We start from the raw sequence: 19,450 nt of genomic DNA, 5'->3' as shown, positions 1-19,450 counted from the left end.
GGGCTATGTTTTGGATTTGTGCTGGAAGCAGTGTTGGTAACACAGGGATGTTTTCATTGTTGCTGAGCAGTGCTCACACAGAGTCAAGGCCTTTGCTGCTTCTCACCCCACCCCACCAGCGAGTAGGCTGGGGGTGCACGAGAAGCTGGGAGGGGACACAGCCGGGACAGCTGACCCCACCTGCCCAAAGGGATATTCCATACCATATGGCATCATGCTCAGCATATAAAGCTGGGGGAAGAAGAAGGAAGGGGGGATGTTCGGAGTGATGGCATCTGTCTTCCCAAGTAACCGTTATGTGTGATGGAGCCCTGCTTTCCTGGAGATGGCTGAACACCTGCCTGCCCATGGGAAGTGGTGAATGAATTCCTTGTTTTGCTTTGCTTGCATGTGCGGCTTTTGCTTTACCTATTAAACTGTCTTTATCTCGACCCACGAGTTTTCTCACTTTCACTCTTCCGATTCTCTCCCCCATCCCACCAGGGCAGGAGTGAGCGAGCGGCTGTGTGGGGCTTAGTTGCCACCTGGGGTTAAACCACGACACATGGTCAGATGAATTTTGTATCTCGTTGCATGCTAGAAAGCAGGGAAAAAGGGACGAGGAGAAGGTGACGGAGAAAAAACAAAAATCTGGGCAGATAAGCCATCTCATCTCACTGTTTTTTTATTCTTCATTCTCTAAACATTACAAATAGCGAGTTCCTCAAATGTGAGGAGCTAAACCATAAGAAGCATAAAAAACAGTGAGGACACAGTAACTCAAGACAACTGCTAGAATGCTACACCATGAAACCAGATCTGTAATTACACAACAGACCTTCCAATTAAAGCTCAAAAACCTATTAGAAGGCAAGGTACTTGGAAGCCAACAAATCTGACATGGGAACAACGTTCATCAGCAGAGTGTACTGAAAACATGATTATCCAAATGCAGCTTGGGTGTAAACATCTGTACCCTCACAGTTGCCTGAGTGGGGCCCTTGGAAGACAAAATAAAGCTTTGTTGAACACAGTATTGGACACAAACAATGCCTGTTGTTGCTAATAAAAATCTAAGAAGGGAGAGCAAACTGAAGATATCCATAATACTAAAATGGTTGTATTTTGAAAAGGAAGACTTAATGGTGAAAAAGCTCTATACACTTATTACAGTGATGGCTCCTTGGCTTGTGTCCATGCTATATAAGCACTTGTCTTCACCTTCTGTGGTGTGTGAGGGCACCGGAGGGTATTGCGATTGCCGTATGAAACTCTTGCATCTGGTATTTAATTTACTGCGCAACAGAATGCTTTGGAAAACAAAATGAAGTCTTTGCTTCCCTAAATAATCCTCCCTCCCCCACTGTAGTCATTGTCTTTGTAATATTTTATGATTTGTCATATAACACTCTGGGATATTTTCCTACAGAGGATGTGATTATAAATATATTGCTGAAATGAAATACCTGTATGGTGTTCCTTACTCACAGTACAGCTTGAGCAGTGGCAGACTAGGCTATATGCATATCTTAATATTTTATTTTGAGTTTTTCAATTTTTGTAATAAAGAGCAAAAAAGAAGCAAAGAAGAAAACAAGCTTCACATTGATTTAGGAGTTCAGGGAGAAGAATAAAGCTATTCCATCTATTTTACAAATGCGAATATGCTTATAACATTGATCTCAACAGTGTAAATCAATAATACCCAGAGCTTCCCTGTCCCCCACAGATTGTCTGCAAATTATAAATGGTGGTTACAAAAGTATAATCAGGGTGAAATATTATCAAATCTCATATTCTACACATGCTGTAATTCAAAAAAGAAACAGATATCTTGGAACTTAGAGTTTTGATGTTTTAATGAGTGCACTATTTTTTCTAGTGAGGCACAACCAATTAAATTCAGCATCCAGTCTTTTGCTGAAGGAACAGTCTGCAGCTTCCAAATGACTGCAATTCTCTCTTTTGCCATTATAGGAAAATCTTTTTATCCTGTCACAAAGCTCAGTGCACTCAGACGGTATAAAGCAGCTGACAGCTAACATTAGTAGTATTCAATATAATCAGATTGGGTTGCGTATCTGACACAAGGAGCCACTAAGAGACACAAGGAAGAACATATTTTGAAAGCACATCTTTTATTGTGGGGTAAAAAGCAGTGTTTCACAGCTTTTTCAGAACTTTGTTCTGTATCAAAATTAGCCTTTTGGAAGTGTTTCCAGATTCTTAACTGTGTTTGTTTAAAAAAAAAAAAAAAAAAAAAAAAAAAGGCAGGTTTCAACAGGTTCAATTTTTGCCTTTGTATGAGCAGTGAATCCAGGAACGCACCCTCCTCCTTACCCATGTGTTAGTATTTGATTAGGAATATGAAGTAGAGCAGCTTCAATAAAGAAAAACCAGAAGAACTTCTCCTACGGTGAGCATAAGGGATGGAAGATGAGAGAGTTAAATCTACTGAAGCAGAGGAGAGATTTTTTCCTATGTCAGTTGAATGCTTTAACCCCTATAGTGCTAGATACAAGCCCTATTAAAAAAAAAAGCCTTCTATTACTCCTTGTGATATATTTTGCCTGAGACCTAAGCTGGTAGGAAAGATCTGAGCTTTGGCTTTTGTTTCACAAAGACTGGCTTGTTTGTGAATACCAAGAGAATGTATCAACCATCTCCTGCCTACTAAACATTTTCAAAATCTAAAGGTCCCTAGAGAACATCACTGCTAGAAACTTTGACACATCGGATGTTAGGTGCTTCCAGACTTAGGCTTTGGCTAAGAATTTTGAGTATCTAAAGTTCGGACTTTGGTGAATTTAGCCCTGACTGATTTGTCCAGATTCCTACAGAAAGGCTAGAACAGAACAGAGACTTTGAACCCACATCTCTCCAAGCTCCAGCTTCTTTTTTCAGCTATCAATTTGATTTTACCACCCAGTTCAAATTAATTTTTATCAGAACAGGCCAGTTAAAGCAACTCCAAAAATACCAGACTCTGTTTTTAGAGGAGAAAGTAGCACTTGATCCCCTTCCCCCACCCCACATTCCTCAGATTACGAAGAGAAAAAAAGACGAGGGTTACATTTTTCCTTTTTGTTCTTCAAGGAATTCTGTGTCTGGCTTCAGCAATGGCGCAGTAATATTTCCAGATAATTAATATTATGGGTAAGACGTTAGCAGTCAGGCTGCTGCAGACAACCTCAGAGAAGACATGCTTTAGGAAGTGATAGGCTGATATTATAAAGAACACTGTAAATAAAATAACTCTTAGTGAGAAGCATAATTAGTTAATGTGTTTATACCAGACCACAAGCAGTAAGTCCTGGTGCCTGCTTACTTATAGGCAATAATACTGAAAGCAATGAACATTTCTCCATTGTTAAATGCTTAATTTCAGTCTCTGCCATTTAAAATAACAGTAGTTTGAAATCTTTCTTCTGCTATAGTAAATGGAGGTACGGAAAGGCTACTGTTAGTGCTAATAAATAAGACAATTTTACCACTTGGTTAGCAGCATTTGAACAGTATAATACAAGTTCCTTATTATTTGCTTTATAGTTATGCCACATACAAGCTTCATTTTAAAAGGTATACTTTTTTCCAGAATGACAACTAGCCAGTTTTTTTCTGACTTCTGAAACCACCCAGAAAGAGAGAAAATTTTGGAAGATGTTGAAAGGCAGACATGAGCCTGATGAGAGACTCCATCAATAACTCAGGAAACAGATGTTATAGTGTTTGTTTAGGCTTTCCAAACTGGTCTGGAAATTATCTTTCTGACTATAGTTCAAGAACTTCTTTTCCATGTTCATGTGTTTATTTTTGTTCAAAAGTTTCACATTTTTACTAGGGGGAAAAAAAACCCAAAACCACACCTAAAATGCTTGTGTGTTTATTTTGCCGAGTCCAGAGGTGACCCCAGCTTTATGCTGCTCTTCTTATGTGCATCTATTGTGATAATTTGCGAGTTGCTCGCACCTTTTAATGAAGCTGTCCTCACAGTAACCCCATGGGTAGGTAAATGCCATTATATACATTTTACAGACAGAGAGCTGAAGCACATAGGGACTAAGTGATTTGTCGAAGTTCACACACAGTGTATAGCAGAACAGGAACTTGAAATTGCTTTTCAAATTACAGGGCTTGAACTTCTGCCTGAGGTACTGCACAGTCCTTTCTCTTACTCGGCCATCCCTGTGCCCCCTTTCCACAGCCGCCTGCCCGCCACCACAGTCTCTGCTCCATCATGTACTCCATCTCATTTCCTTCTGGGCATGAGGCCAACTAAATCATTTAAATCCCCTGGGACTTCACAGAAAGTTAAATGTAAGACGGCACATTATGCATACCTCTATTCCTGCAGTACCAGCCTGCGAGACACTCAGCCTCTTGGAGGGTCCATGGAAAGTGGACTAGAAAGAAAAAACTGAAATTCCAGAAATCGATTTCAAAACAAGTGTCACAGAGATGTTTTTCCACTCTTTCTGGACTCTTCACAGAGCTAAACAATGTATTCCTGGGAATATGGTGGACGTTTTCAGCTGCGTCTCCTGAAATGGGGAGACCTGGTTCACTATGCAAGCTGGAGAAATTTTTTTAAGTGTAAAGACACTTACTAATGTTCTACACTTGGGTAAATATCAATAAATATAATACAATATAATTAATATAGTATTAAATTATATTATAAATAATATATATTATATAGCATTATAGAAATACATATACTAAAATATAAATAGAACAGGATCTCAGCCCCTAAGGTTATGGGTATGGCTTGCAATTAATCTACCTATAAGGAAAATAATAGCTTTTTTTTTTTTTTAAAGCATGACTTAATTGTAAGCTGGCTCTATGTAATTCTTTATCAAACTAGGTCCTTGTTTCATAAGCACACTGAAAACTTCTCTTGTGTTTCATATGGAGAGCCAATAATTGGCCTTATTTAGTTTAGATGAAATAAATAATTTCACAGCCACTTCTTGTTTAATAAGATTGGCTACAGCCTGTCTTTTTTCTCCTCAGCTTGTATATTTTTGTTTGGAGTGAACATAAAAGCATATTTTCTTGCCTGCTGAGTGTTCATTAAAACCACTTCCAAATCTTTGCAGCCATTAGAGTCCTCATTATGTTCTGATCTTACTCACATATTGATTTAACTGTAAAAACATTCCTTTCTTCAAATAATAATAGTAAAGATATTAACTGAAAGTTATGAAGGACAGCTCTTCATGTAAAGGCCTAAACTACTTGCAAAGGTTTCAAAAAGGAAAAAAATAACCAACCAAAAACTAGAAGGTCTCTGAAGAAACAAGACTAATCCAAGCATGAATTCTACACTTGTTGCTGAAATGCAGTTACTGTTGCCCAGTAAGACTATGAAACTGGTAGACTGCAAAGGAATTACAGGAGCATTTTAGTTGAGCTAATTCTGTTCCCTGGCTGGAATCCACACAGGATACCTGGCTATGCAAAACTCACCAGTAGCAAAAACCAAGCCAGAGAGGAGGAAATCATCATCTATGGCTCCAAGTTCTGGACTGGCCCCACACAGAAATTCACCAAATTAAAGACCTTCATTGACAGCTGTCTTCTGAGACTGGAGCGAGAGGTACATGGTCAGAAGCAGCAGCCACAGCACTTGTCTCCATCTGAGGCCCTGAAGTTGCCCTTTTCACCGCTGTACTTAGTCCACTGCCCACAAGCTTATGTGGATAATGTGTTCCTCTCTGTGCTTACCTTAGCCTTAAAAAGACTCCATTGAGTTTTGAGACTGGTTTTCCTATTTTGGCACTTGTAAGCAACTATGTAAATTACATTCTCTCTCCCAGAAGTCTGTTTCAAACTGGGTATTACCTACTTACCTGTTCTTTATTGCGGTATGCAACTCCTCCCTGAGTTGGGAAAATTGTATGAATAATAAGAACAGCCCCTGATAATGGCATTGATAATGAGTATAATTTTCTTGTGGACAAACAGGAAACTCCAGAGCTCTAATGTCACCAAAGAGGCACTGTTAGAAGCAGGTAAAAAAAAAATGTAACTGAACATAAACAGAATTTCCAAGTTTCCACTGAAGCCTATGAAATACTCCCTTTGTGAAATTATAATTCGATATTCTTTTGGGTTAGCAGTCTGAGCAAAATTACTGATCAGCTTTTCAGTACACAGACTGTTTGAGAATGTCTTCCTCTGGTTAAGGTGACACATTGCACGTAATATAGTAGATAAAACAGCTACATTAAAAGCCTACTTAAGCTCTTCATTACACCAGAATTCTGTAAATAACTTTGCTTTTTAATTACCAAAGATTTTCTATGCATAAAAGCCTCAAATTATATAGAGACAGAGCGACAATGCTCTGCAACAGCAACAGGGAACACAGATATTAGATCATGTTATTTCAAAATTCCCATTTTCAGACAGTGTAATAATGACATTCAGCCAGCACACTGACAACAGTACGCAACTGATTAAAACTACCTAATAGGGAAATACTGAGGACAGGAGTGCACAGACTGCCTATTTATCTGTCTATCTGTCCTAGAGACTGCTGTACTACTAATTGCAGTTAGTTGCTGTAGCCGTGCTGCTCAAAAAATATAAGCGTAATAAAGTAATAGGAAAAAAGTAATAGTTTATTATTGCTAGCAATCAGATAAGCTAATAAAAGTTCTCTCTCTCTACCTCACTTCTGCTCTGACTGGGTACTGCTGATTACTTCTCAGAGAAAGAGTTAAGAACAATTATGATAAAATTACGGAAGTCATAATTTTAATGTCAGACAGAAATATTGCAGTGCACACCACTGTAATAAATGTTAAGCTGTTGTCAAGAAAGAACTAGATAAATGATACGATCCATTCTCTACATCTTACTGAACATACAGAGCTATAACTATTATTCTATTAGGCCTGTCTAGGCTGACAAATTGTATGCTAATGGATAAAATCTTAATCACAGAAATAAGGGCACGAAAATCATTCAGTTTAGCTAAGACGCGTCATAATTATCAGTTACTCTTTCATTTGTCCTAACTCATATTGGTAGTTCAGTCACACACCTCATCATTCCCTGAAAACTCAACAACCTCTTTGCAACTTGTCTGTAAAATTTTCCTTTTAACTTCAGTTTACTGTTGATGTCTCTCTAAAGAATTTTGTGTTACTGTACATTAAGGCCATCCTATAAAAACACAATTTATTTTACTACATTATACAAGAATGCCAGTTATCCTGACACATCTGTGTTATCTGCACAGTCCCACGGGACATACTTGTGCAATAGAAGGGAATATGTTACAATTTGTTTGGAAACATTTTTACAATCACCAGGTGAGCAAGTAATTGCTCACATGAAAATGGTTATCTCAATGCATTATCTCAAAGATGGAGATTACTGTGTGTGCACAGAATATCAGTAACTGCTATTGAATTTCTCTGGCAAATCTAGCTAAACTAGCTAAATGAAATAAGTAATGGAAATGGGAGTGTTCATATTTGAGGTAAGCTGGTAAGTTTTCACTAGGAAATGACATTGTGAGCAGCCAATTCTGAGATATTTAGTTCAATTACCCGATGTTGACCACAGCTTTGTACACGGGGGAGGCAGAAGTGATTTACGCTTAACCTTGTATCAGCTGGACTCTGCTAGAGCCTGACTACACTAACTGCAGAATCAGGACTCCTCAAATTTAACAAGATTTCTCAAGGTTGTAATCTAAATTACCATAATCTTCTGATGGAGACTGGAATTTAATGAGAGAGATTGAGGGAAGCTCAGGTGTCCCTTAATGAGGGAAGGCAAGAGTACAGGAACCTGGAGAGGAGTTTTTCCTGTCGAAAGCAAGGTATCATTCATGACTTTGGAAAAAGTGATAGTACAATACAGGCAAATACTTTAGACTTTGAGGAGCTTTCTCTACCCCCTGCTGATCTGCCTGGGAGGGTTTTGCTCTCTCAGTCTCACTCTCTGAACTGAACAGTCTTCTTATGGCTCCCAGCTATAAAGTAGAAGGACTTAACTTACTCTTTTCTTACATGTTAACATAACATGCTTACAGACTATTAGCGCTTGGCTTCAAGAGGTAGCATTGCTCTGCCTAAGGTTTTACTGCCTGAACTCATATACATGGAGGATCACAGCTTTATTTGTAGGACTGACTGAATTTTCCTAGCAAAAATATTCTAATATAAAACTAAAAAATTCAAACAAAAATGGTTTTTTGCTAAAACATTTTGAAAAAAAATATTTTATGTTCTTTTTCCTCCCAAGCAAAATACAAAAGCTATTTTGAAGAATAATTTAAAAAATAAAAATGCAACAGCTCAGACATCCCCCTGAAAAAGAGGATCTGTTGGAAAACGTCAGTTATCTCTAGGCAGAATCAAAGGAGTTTAGTTTACTCTCTCTCCCCCACATACATATCCAATGCTCTAAAAAACAACTTCCAAAATTATCTTCTGGTCACACGTTATTTTTGATGGCTTTTTTTCGATTTGTCAATTTTATTTCTTCTTCTAGGCAATTTTCAAGAAATCTGAAGCTTTCCTCCCTTTTCCCAGGTCTAATTATTCAGCATACGCTTGTGATATACCTAGAACAAATTTCTACAGTCCTCTGTTTCTAACTATGTGTTGTTCACAACTGGTAATCATCCTAAGTTTCGTAATGCTATAAATAGAAGTTGAGAAGCAAAGCACATCCCTATTGTTATGATGTGCTGAACAAACAAAGTGCATTCTTTTGTATTCTGTAAATGGACTATTATCTTGTCCTTCAATACTCAGATGGTTTCCCTTAGTAAAAAAATTTAATAGATAATTTTACAGCTGAATAACATTTGACCTTGGAACTGCTCATTGAAATCAATGAGGCAAGTTGATTTTTATGCAACATCTATGCACTAAAAAAAGGCACTTCAGGCAATTCCAAACATGAGATAGCATAGCAATAGGAAACACTAGTTTTCTTGAAACATGAAAGAGCTTGTATGCTCTACAAGGCTTGTAGTTACTTCTGTGTAAACTTCTAAATAAGTATTACACATTTTATTATAGCAGGACTCATATAAAAAACTTCTACGATTGCTGCGCTAGTAAGGAGATGTCGTGATCCTAAAGAGTTTCATCAGAGCAGAGTATTTCTAGCAGTTTTGATATTTTTCTAATTGAAAAAAATCTCTCCAAAGACTATCAGCATAGTTTTTTTTGAAGCCAACAACTACTGCTAAATGGACTTGTTTTTATAAAAGCACAGCTGAAGCCTATGATAGGCTAATATTATTAATCTTAAGTCTCAAAATTTAGAGCTTAGAAATCCAAATCCAGACCGCAACTATTGATGTGTGGTCTGGAAGCACATCTTTTAAACCTCATGTTTTTTATCTGTAGGTTGATTCTTCTCTGTCACTTGAAGCCACTCTTCACCAAAAAGCAAAATCATTGATACAGTTATTGAACTTGTATTAATTCTGATGATTATCTATTAATGGATGTCCTGGTTTTGGCTAGGACAGAGTTAATTTTCTTCCTAGTAGGTGGTATAGTGCTGTGTTTTGGATTTAGTAGGAAAAGAATGTTGATAACACACCGATGTTTTTAGTTGTTGCTAAGTAGTGTTTATGCTAAGTCAAGGATTTTTCAGCTTCTCGTGCCCAGCCAGCAAGAAGGCTGGAGGGGCACAAGAAGCTGGGAGGGGACACAGCCAGGACAGCTGACCCAAACTGGCCAAAGAGCTATTCCATACCATATGACATCATGCCCAGTATATAAACTGGGGGGAGTTAACTGGGAGGGGTGATCGCGGCTCGGGAACTAACTGGGCATCGGTCAACGAGTGGTGAGCAATTGCATTGTGCACCACTTACTTTGTATAGTTTAATTCTTTTAGTATTGCTATTGTCATATTATTATTATTATCATTATCATTGTTTTTCATTCCTTTCTGTCCTATTAAACTGTCTTTATCTCAACTCACGAGTTTTTTTCCTGATTCTCTCCCCCATGCCAGGGGTGGGGGGGCAGTGAGCAAGCGGCTGCGTGGTGCTTAGCTGCCGGCTGGGGTTAAACCACGACAATGGAATAAAACACCATATAAAAGTGTGTTAGTATATTTAACAGACAGATTAAGAATTTCTGGACACTCTAATCTGCAGAGCAAATCTGGTCTGGTCTGAATGAATGTCTCATGAAGGTATAAAAAAGTGTGAAACTAAATTCAAAAAAACAATGGGGAAGAACAAATAGCTGGTCCCAGTCAACTATTCGTCCTCCTTTGCAGACACACATTTAGTATAATGAACTCCAGCAATCTCTTTTTCCCTTTATTTTTTCCCTTCCTCATACATTTACAGATCCGCTCCCCAATCCATGGCAGGTTCTCACATTTGTATTTATTATGTGTTGTGCAACCACAACCCCACGACCATAGCATTATCTTCAGTTCTGACATGAATGACTGTCCACATAATAGCTACTAGATAGTTCATAGCCATATGCTCAAAGACAGAAGCAAATCTGAATGAACAGAGCTAAAAAGCCAGATGCCCCTCCATCATGACATAAAACAGGCAATGCAGAACATCCATGAATTTTACTTAGGCTAACAAAAGTCCTGGAAAGCAAAGATCTTAGTATTTTTCAAAAACCTGTAATAATATGTAAAAATGTTTTCCCCCAGAGAAAACAAACACACACTTGATCCCTGCTACCTGAGGTCTGTTAAAAGGTCAATAAAGGCTGCTATTTCAGTTTTAAAATATAAAGTTCTATAACATGGAACAATTACCCCCTACATGATATAAATTACAAATTAATTTTTGCTGATTATTATACACTGAATTCATTTTAGAGAACAACTCACTAGAGCATAAATGTCAATTTCATTATTATTTTTTTAAAACTAGGATTCAATTTTGCATTTTGATCATATTCCAAAAAAATAATTTTCTGTGTAACTCAGTGGGATATTCATATGTGCTCAGAAACTAATGAGGTATGGGAAATAGATACACTATCATAAAGGAAAATTACTAAATGAGAAAAAAAGATTTTAAAAGGATCTCTTAGAGTAAAAAGAACAATTTCATCACCAAATGGGACTGCTTCTTCACTATATCTCTGTTTTTTGCCATCCCAAGTGGCCTGTTCATTTATGTAACTATTTTGGAACATTCTCCTGCTTTTACTGATTGAAAGAACCCTGTTCATTAAACATCTTTGTAAAGCAGCGTTAAAAAGAAAGCCAAAGTAAAGAAGCTTATAAAGACCTTTTTAAAAATAAAACTGCACTCATTTTCTTTTGGCAATTGTTTCGACTATAGTAAATAAATGGTTCTCTAAACCACAAACAAAATAAGGGGAGCACACAGCTGTACTGCTAAGTAACACTCCCTCATTATTGTTAAGTAAACTGAGTAATATCTTTCTCATCTTGCAGCCTGAGTGCCCCTTTTCATTTGGTGCACTTTAGATAAACTGGCTGGTCAGTGCTTCACACAGCTGCTTGCCGTATTCGTTCTTAATGAAATCTGTGTTTGACTTAGATTTGCCTGCTTTCTAACTTAATTCTGGCAATTACACAAAGATCAAATGATTTGTATGAGCTGATTCAAAGGCGCAGGCATTCCAGGTTAACGTGTGCTCTGGTGTAATGACAGTATGTGATGTCAGCCTGGACACGAATGTAAGGTGTGACCCTCCAACAAACTGGCAATAGTTGCTGGAAAAGTGCTGTTACAGATGAATTAAAAATTCTCTTTAATTAAGAGCTACATGTTCAGAGAAAGTTAGTGAAAGATGTCTCTAAGCAGAGTAAGAAAAATACATATTCATATTCTGATAAAGCAATCAAGATGTTGATGTTAATATTAGAGCAATAACTTTAATTGTATTTCAGCAAACGAATAGCAATTAGAAAACAAATTATCTCAGAGAAGCATGTCTGCTGCACAGCTTAGCCCCAAAGGCAAGCCAAAAGCTAAACCTTTTTCTTGAATTTTAATGCAGAAGATAAATAGACACACCTCTGGAATTATTCTAAATAGAAAAACCATAAACGGTTTAAAGTTACTCTGAGACACAAATGTAAATATTGCCTTTGCTCTTGAAGTGGATTCTTTGTTGCCATAACAAACATTAGCATGCAAGAGTAAAATATTACTCTGTGCTTTAAAGATGGGGAAAATGTAACAGATGTTGGCCATGCTAATTAAAGAGCATATGTGTATAGTAAATGATTTCCATTAGGGTAAGATTTAGTGCATAAATGCAATATTAATGATTCAAGGTGAATTTTCGTACTACTTCTCAGTGCTATGCTGTTTTCACAGTGACCAACCACAACTACAGCCATGTTGTTTTCTGACAGAAATAAACACTCCCTCTGCTTTGCATCTGATCGTATTGGCTCTAACAAAATAGTTGTTAAGGTTGCTTAAATCCTCTCTCACCGGGAATGACAATGGCCAGCCAGGTATGACTCAGTATGCCACAGGGTACCAAGAAACAGACTGGATTTTCACTAACACAATTGAGAGCTAAAATCTGGTGTAACATTTCCAGATGTAAAGTTATCTTCTGTGATAAAAATGCCTCCTTCCAATAAAAATATACAATCAAGTTTCTAGCCATCAGTGTTCTTCCTTCTCCCTGTTCCACTCCCCTGAGACAATATGACCCATCTGTCAAGATGAAAGTCTGTTCTTACGATCCATTCACCTCACTGCTGTAGACCTTTTTGGTCTGTATGATTTGGCATGGACTGTGTTTTGCTAAAACAGTGGTGGTATAAAACGTTTAGGCATTACTCAGCCCTCCATGGTTTCAGTCATACTATTTAGAAAAATTATAAAATCTTTTGATCAAGCTTGAATAGTTTTAATGATGCTGTAACTGAATCCACCCAGATTGCAACAGAACATTACAATTTTCAATCATCAAATTATGCATAAATGGTAAAAAGATGGACTGCAACTGAGATCTTGATCCTTAAAGATCTCCTCACTCAGAAAGGGAATCAGTGACAATTTCTCATTGTACCTGCAATGCAACAGTCCATCTTGGTTCTACAAAGCAATTAAGTACCTCATTAACTTTAAGCACCCGCTTAATTCCCATGGCTTTGAAACCAGTGGGAGTTAAATGCTTGTTCCTGAATTTGTGCAGGAAAAACATGCTTGTTAAAACTTGCAAAAAAAAAGAGGATTATGTCTGCTAAACTTGTTATAGACTGGTTTAATAAACTTTATGGTATTTAACTGTCATCTTTGTTACATAATCAGACTAGGGCCCAAATGTGTGATGACATTTAGGCCGTATCTTCAAGTGATGCACCAGACATTAGGTGATCTTAACAGTCTATTTAGAATTTGAAATTATACTAACCTACTCAGCTGATCACTACTACCAAAGAGAGAAAAAAAAATCTAGGAAAAAAGGAATAGGAGTGTTCTTCATGAAGCTTATGCTTTTAGGAGACTGACCATAACATCTTTACTGAACATGATCTTTCTTTCTAGTACGAGTTTTACACTAAGGGCTCCAAGATTTGCATGAAAAAACTGAGGTTTCTGTCAAGAATGTCAAGATGGTGGTGGCCAGGTGTTTTACAGCATTTTAAATACACTCACATATGATATGTCAGCCTCACAGTATCTGTGTTCTCACTGAAGAAACAGATGATGAAATACAGATGTAGGCTACAAAGATGTAACAGACTCTTTCAAAATGTGTCACTTAAATCATGTGCTGATTTAAACATGTGCCTGTTACACATAGGTTGTAAACAACTTTACGGCCTTCTCTGCGAATGCTAACCAAGGAGAGATGGAGGGATTACAGTGAGCAAGGCCTAAGAGACATCGCTATGAATTTCCAGCAATGAGACACATACCTCTTTAGCAGGATGAGGTAGGGGAGAAGTTGCGAGAGCAGCCACCTCCTCTGTACTCTTGCCTGCAGAGACAAGGAACAGCACTATGATGTACTGCGCAGAAAGTGAAACGTACAGTGCTAACTCCCAGGAAAATATTTTCTGATGAGTTGATAAGGAACAGAATGGTAAGCTCACTAAACTACCCACAACCACCTTTACATTAACAAATATATCAAAGGCTTTTATTTTACATTGTGAGCTTCAGTGTGATGCAGCAAAATATATATTTATCAATAAATAAAAAATGTCCTCTGGCCTGCTGAACACTTCAAAGTATGTATCTGAAAGTTTTCTTCCCTGTTTCCTGAAATAAAAATATTTTCCATTGTCTTGCTTATCTCAACATGTATTATTTGCACAACACACTGATCATAGTGCTTTTCTCATAGCAGCTATTTAACTTTACAGGTGATTAGAGGATTTCTTTGTAGCCCTTTTTGATCTGAACAGTGAGATAAAAACTCAAATTTTAGACATTGCTGCTTTCAGCTGGTGAAATTAGTGGTGGAGTGTGCGATGTATTGTTTGCTTGACTACATGAGTAGTCACATAAGCCACAGTATCTTACCCACAGCACTAAGCCCTTTTCTACTAGCCAGGACTTCAGCCGCAGGCACAAAACATGTTAAAAATCTGGTTTATTGTTAATTTTTACTAGCATTATTACAATAGTTTCACTTAAATTAATCAATGGTGGATCAATGAGCCTTACCACCAAAAGTGAGACGTTTTCATGTCATGTACAATTTACAACAGTAATTTTTTAACTGTTCTTTGTTTAGCTTTCAAAACGCAAATTAAATTTTCCAGTAAACTTTTCAAGCAGCACATTCTTTTAAAATGTATTGTGAAAACTACTTCTCAAATATGTCTGCATTGCTTTAACAACAAAAGACAGGAAAAAGCTGCTGAGGAGACTCCAAAAGGCTATTAGATTAAAATTCATGAAGGGCAGTTTCTTTCTTCAGTGTCAGAAGTAATTGCATATACACTGAACATCAGAGCAGTTCCAGAAGTTGCAAACATATTATAAGCAGCAATTCAAATGTGTTGCAATCCTTTGCCTCTGCTAATATCTTTCTGCAACTTATCCAGTGATTTTCTATCCTTAAAATTGTGATTGAAGTGGTCACATGATTTAGGTAACAGTCTAGATCAAAAACAACTTAATTATTTCCAATGTTAGAGATGCTATAAGAAATATCTCTGATAAAAACAGTGTGGAGTATTGGACCTACTGATGTCACGTGGAAACAGATCAACTGAAAAAAAGTCCTGTTGTGATTCCTAAGCTACAAGTTGAATAGTAAAATGTATTAAATACACACATAATTCACATTTTTCTATCTATCTTCATAGTTTTAGTGAATTTTAAAATTTGACTGTTTAGTGCAAATAACCTATACTGAGGACAAGAGTTTCTATTTAGCCTCTTGGCATAAAAGCTTATTACATTTACATCATAGTGTGTTAATATTCACAGGGAAGCTTCCGTGAAGAGCATGCTCCACCTTTTCCTTATTTTTAAAAATGTTTTGAAAACAAATCCATCATATTTAGCATTTGTACATGGTACTCAACCGACAGGCCTAAATGTTACTGAGTGAGAGAATTGGTACAAAATACACTGCAGCACTACCTACTGCATCAATTTTAAAGCCAAGGGGACCATTTCTAGTGTGGGAGGAAACAAGATACTTTTTTCCTACGACAGACACGCCAATTTTTTTTGCTAGGTTTGCCACAAGCGTAACAGTACAGGTCAAACACCATGGGTCTATTTTTAATACAAGGAAAGGACCACATATGGTACAAATGATCTATACAATCTACACGTACGTGTGTACATAAACATGCATTTGTGTAAAGTATAACACATAAACCCTGGTTACACAGAAATATAAATGCAGGGTTTGCAACTTCCAGGTAGAAGCCATTCCTACTGTTTCTGAAAGTGAAACGTGGCAACTGACACTGGTTTCACACTGGTATTTCACAGTGGAGGAGAAGGCACCTCTAGCCTACCTATTTGAATTAGGTACTTCTCTCAACTTTAATTAAATTAAATGATCTTTGAGGAATTTACTACAAAGAGAACAAAAGAGAGGGAAAAAGATAAATGAGGAAGTGGAATTTAACAGCATTTTATTGCACGTATCATCATGTCCTCTGCCTTCATAATATCTACCAGTAAAATGCTTTCTAAAAGTGAAAATGAATTATTTTCTTCGAAGTCTATTAATTAATCATATCCTTTTTTATGAGAGACTGATTATTTAATTTTAGTCATCAGTGGGAATGTTGAGCTTCTTAATATCAGACTGAAGCCATATAAGAAAAGAGCATTAATTAGTTTCTTTCCAAAAAGCAGGTGGAAAAGGCAATTTAATGATCTAACATAGGCAGGTATAGGCCCTGATCTCATGTGAAATATCATTACTTTCTTTTGCATGACTTTTAGTTACAATTCTACTATTCTGAAAGTTATTCTGAAAGTGGCCTACCTGAAATAAGTTGATGGTCTCACTCTACTTCCCAGTGTTCAGATGTCATCATCACAAGGATACTGCCAGAGCTGTCACTCTTTGACACATATGTTGACAGGTTTATCAGATAACAAAGATTTAATGGGCACGGAAACTGAATGCAACTCTTGACCCTATGGGGACTGCTCTGTGAGGCACACACGGGAAACATTATGTGAGAATTTTAATTTGCAATAACACCTAGTAGACTTGTTCTGTGGAGAAACCAGATGATCTTTGTTATTTTCTCCGTATTTATTACACATGCATTCTGCAAAGTTTTCAGTGAAAAAGCCCCCTTGGTTCACTGGAAAGGTTAAGATAAGAATTAGAAGTATGTGGGGGTGTGGTTGTCTGAGAGGAGAGAGATGTGCTGGCATGCATATGTGTGTGTACGTAACATAAAATAAAAAAGAACTTTGACAGAATGCAGCACAGATTAGATGTTTGAGTGTGCAGAAAACTGCTGAAAGAAGTTATATGTACAAAAGAAAAAATTGTGTGCCCCAGGGCATAGGGCCATGAGCAGGATTTCCTCCAATGCCTATCCCTTTTTTAAATGTTAGGAAAAAAAGAAAGCCCGGTAATGACAGAGACCCATCATTAATGCATATGATAATATTTTGAAATAATCATGCAAAAGCTTCAGTAAATATATCTGAATCATTTGAAAAGAAATGGAGTGATGTCCTTGAGTCACAGAAAAAACCCACATTATTTTCCTGAATACACATCTATAGTGACAAAGCTTGCCAATTAGTTATCATGAGAAGTGTATAGCACCTTCTCAGGTCACTTAAAACTGAATGTAGTGACTGGTGTACTATAATTAAGGAAGACAACACCATCAAAGGTTGAGATGTTGAAGGCAAAATATTGAGTCTTTTTTCAAGTAACTGAGTTTTATAAATCAGAAAAGTCATTTATTGCAATAGGACAAATTTTAGCTTCTGGTACTATTCCCTCACAGAACGTTCCTGCATTATACTTTCTGAAAAAATGTTTTAGCAGCTAGAAGCTGAAATATTTTAGACATTTCAAACTTAAATAAAGAATATGAAGATCAAAGAAAAGGTAGGAAAAAGTTGTTGCCGGACAACATAAAAGTAAGCAAAGTCCTGCAATGACTAATTCAGAAATCTCTCCAGACGACATTATCATACCCCGTATATGGAAGGCAGCCATACAGACAGATGTTGATGTTGACTAAGTACATTTATTCTAAAGAGTGACATCCGTCTTCTGCCAAGCATGAGATGTGTGACTACATCTGTTCACTCCATTAAGGGAGCGTACAGCTATAGGACAGAAGAAAGGGCTGCCATAAAATAAAATGTTAATTAGTGCACAGAGTCCCATTTGAACTATTAGGAAGTCTGTATTTCACAAGCCTTTAGGATTAGCCTATCACAGGTCCCCCTGAAGGCGATGAGGGCTGTGCACTCGGTGTCAATGAGGGAAAAAACAGATCAAAGGTTAGTACTTAAGTCTGACCGTTATCCATGGACCCTTAAATAGCTGATGACAATAAACATCCACTATCTACATACACATATATTTATGCACACATATCCACACACAGACACACACATATACATGCTTATTATTATGTCTATCGGTGTACATACACCTTCTGCCTCCAACTCTTTTTATAAAACAACTGGAAAACGGAATTCTTATGTTAACTTTCTACATTAGTTAAATGCAAAGATCAAAGGAATATGAACTTAATCAACTGTGGTCCTGGAATGAATATATTCTCAAGGTATAGTTAATGTAAAGTATCAAGCTGATTTCCAGTAGTATCATTAAATAATATGACACTTGTAGAGTTCACTCAGAGGTCTGAGACACACAAAACTAATTTATGAATATATCCCTCATTTTGCAGCTTAGGAGTTGACTTTACGTTGTACCATTGCCTTCACTTAGGTTTTAAGGGTCTTCAGGGCACCCAGAACAACTGCCGACTGGAGTACTTCAGTAAAGGAAAATAACAATTGGTGTATTTGCACATTTATATGGTTAAATGCGTTCTTCTATGAATGCATCTTCAAATGCTACTTTACTATTATATGTATATGTATATAATGTACATACATAAATAAGTTTCCTGACTTCTCTGACTAGTTGGGTTAACAATTGTGAGTCCTTTCTAATGTAATTCTGTGTTATGTTCTCTTCTCCTTACTAGGTCCTGTTGCCCTGGGTGAAGGTGAAAAAGAAACTGTCAATATCGTAAAGATTTTTAAAAAATAATTTAAAATATTTAATCCCCCCCCAATGTTGAACTGTATCCTAAAGCAAGGCAGTAGAACATGTTTATATTGATTGTTAACTTCTTTTCATACTTTGGCTACAGATGTTCTGCTCTTTCACCAGTTTTTGGAATCTATCCGTTTAACACTTCCACTCTTCAAATAATCCAGCTCCCACAGACGCAAGTGTGGCTGATTTTTGACTATATATTTTGACCATCTGAAAAGATATTCTGTACGATCATGCATTTGCACTGATGTACATACAGCACAAGTAAAATACTTTATTTTAAGTTTCCATGGTGTTTACTAACTGACAACTTAGAAGTCATGAAGTTAAATTGGTCATTTGTGTGTTTTATGGATAGGCAAAAGCAGAAATCTGTGTTTTGAAGGCAGAGATTTCCTGGCTAAGATAAAGCATGCAAGAGATTTGCTTTCAGTAACTTAAAGCTGATGGGATTGGTAGGACAGCCAACTCATACTGAATGCTATCACCCATAGCTACTAGCAAAAGTGTGCTGTAAGATATCAGGTATGACCATCCACAGAATTCACAACAGGGACACTGATGAACACGGCTCCAAGACACAATAAATTTATAATAACCTCCATTATTATATCCCCAAACTAAAAGTACAAATAACTTTTCTGCCAGAAGGGGATATGCAGTAAATGTAGCACCGTAAGTTTGTTCTGATAAATTGATGTTTTAATGGCAGTTTCTGTACATTTTGTCTTCATTGCGTGAACTGCCAGTTA

Source organism: Gymnogyps californianus, chromosome 12 (genome assembly GCF_018139145.2).
Source record: "Gymnogyps californianus isolate 813 chromosome 12, ASM1813914v2, whole genome shotgun sequence".
NCBI lineage: Eukaryota > Metazoa > Chordata > Aves > Accipitriformes > Cathartidae > Gymnogyps > Gymnogyps californianus.
The sequence above is the reverse complement of the archived record's forward strand: the minus strand, read 5'-3'. Positions refer to the sequence as shown.